The following is a 2,500-nucleotide window of genomic DNA, read 5'->3' as shown; positions in this document are numbered from 1 at the left end:
TTACGAGCGAGAGACGCGATCGCGTTGCTCACTGTACGGCGTCCGATACCGAGCCATCAGCATGTCGGTCCCCATGCGCGTTGCACTCGCACTCGCAGTCGCAAAAACGTGGGGCAAATATATTACGCGGAAGAGTTATAACAGACCGAGCCCCACTGCATGGGGGGAGTCTTTGTCACTAATGTACACAGATGGAACATTTTGGACTGGAACCAGATTACCCGTACACACGGCGCTGATTAGTAATCAATGCAGAGCCATCAAACTACAGCAAATATACACAACTGTCCGTATACATGCTGAAAGAGTCTGCCCAAAATGGGAACCACACGTCAGCCAGACACTCTGATCACGCACCACTCTCTGCTTCTAACAGGCGCACATACAATATGTAAGCACCAGCATGGAACAACATCCAGTGCATCTTCTCCGCCACATTACACAATCCACACTATCACAACCAGACCAGGAGGTCCGTGCGGAAAATACAATATCCCAGCCTTTCGACATCCACCATTGCGCAGACCAGGCACCAACACCCACACATGTCCTATACAACGGTGCACCCAACATCACAATAGTACCTCCTGTCACAGCGCACAAACAATGACATGAGTCAAAGACACAGGTCTCACACAAGCATAGAATTGGAGCGCCGCCTCTAATAAGCCAAAGGTGCATCCTGACGTGACAAATCTGATCATGTCACAAGCATTCACTTACTATAATCACTATCAACGAACCTGCCGCCCCCGCCCCCCCCCCCCTACACCTTTCCGTACAACAACGTGTAACCTAACCTAACCTAACCTAACCTATGTTGTACCTTAACCTAACCTATGTTGTACCTTAACCTAACCTATGTTGTACCTTAACCTAACCTATGTTGTACCTTAACCTAACCTATGTTGTACCTTAACCTAACCTATGTTGTACCTTAACCTAACCTATGTTGTACCTTAACCTAACCTATGTTGTACCTTAACCTAACCCATGTTGTACCTTAACCTAACCCATGTTGTACCTTAACCTAACCCATGTTGTACCTTAACCTAACCCATGTTGTACCTTAACCTAACCCATGTTGTACCTTAACCTAACCCATGTTGTGCCTCAACCTAACCCATGTTGTGCCTCAACCTAACCCATGTTGTGCCTCAACCTAACCCATGTTGTGCCTTAACCTAACCCATGTTGTGCCTCAACCTAACCCATGTTGTGCCTTAACCTAACCCATGTTGTGCCTTAACCTAACCCATGTTGTGCCTTAACCTAACCCATGTTGTGCCTTAACCTAACCCATGTTGTGCCTTAACCTAACCCATGTTGTGCCTTAACCTAACCCATGTTGTGCCTTAACCTAACCCATGTTGTGCCTTAACCTAACCCATGTTGTCGCCTTAACGTAACCCACGTTGTCGCCTAAACCTGCTCTGTAATTGTTATACGACTCGTTCAATTACTGTAGTGTTGCCCACCCGCAACCCTCGCAATATAGTTCGCTACTCGCACTGCCCGCACCCCTGTGTATCGCTTCATGTTAAACACCTTGCAAGTCTTGCTCACTTTCCACATGCTCCTGCTGTACACTGTAATGTGGATGGCAGCAGGACGTACATGCCGCCCCTCCCCACGTCCCCACCTTGCCCCCTGCCTTCGCAAGCTGGTTGGTGAGAAGTTTGCATGTTCAATGCCCTTCGCATGCGACGTACTCAGGCTACGTTGTGGTGCGGCCTGTGTCAACTGTCCGCTGATGTCGTACGCGTGAACCACAATCTGTACTGCACATTCGTCCTTATGTACTGAATGATACATCGTGGCACATGTGTGACCGCACAACGACTGCGCCCAAAAACGGCGGACCATACAGTGCAAATATTGTGCACGCAGCTACGTGTCGTCTCCCTATGAGAGCTGGATTGCAGTGTGGTACGCCATAGAGACGTGTGGGAGGAACGGACGCCGTGGATGGCGATCAGCATGAGCTGTCTGTTGATGTATTCGGACCTAGTCGTCTCTCCTCACACACCGTGATGGCATGGTGCACCGCGTTCCATATCTGCGACATGCTACAGAGGCCGGTTGACAGTCGTTCGAGCAATGGACATCGCATACGTACGGGGGCCACCTTCCACGTATTGTCTAGGCGTGCACATTTTGTTGCGTGTATGTGGGCAGACGTAGTGTGGCGTGACACCTGACACAGGCATGCAATAATCGTTGAAGTTGCAAATGGCGATGGACGCCTGCGTTTTCTGGTGAAGTTACGCAAATGAACAAATGGTAACCTGTTGTGGTGCGGTTGTTCTCGCTAGGGGTGAATCGGTGATGGCGACGATAGGTTGAGGTACTAACCGGTTGTTCCAGCGATACCCACCATGCCGACGAAACTGAACGGCATCTGGGTGTGAAGCGATACGCGGCGGTGGCTGGGTGGGACCGTCCCCGGCCGGTGAGGGGGCGCCTCCCGGCGTGCTGGCCGCGCGGTGCGTGGGCGCAC

This window comes from Schistocerca piceifrons, unplaced genomic scaffold (genome assembly GCF_021461385.2).
Source record: "Schistocerca piceifrons isolate TAMUIC-IGC-003096 unplaced genomic scaffold, iqSchPice1.1 HiC_scaffold_1158, whole genome shotgun sequence".
Lineage (NCBI taxonomy): Eukaryota > Metazoa > Arthropoda > Insecta > Orthoptera > Acrididae > Schistocerca > Schistocerca piceifrons.
The sequence above is the reverse complement of the archived record's forward strand: the minus strand, read 5'-3'. Positions refer to the sequence as shown.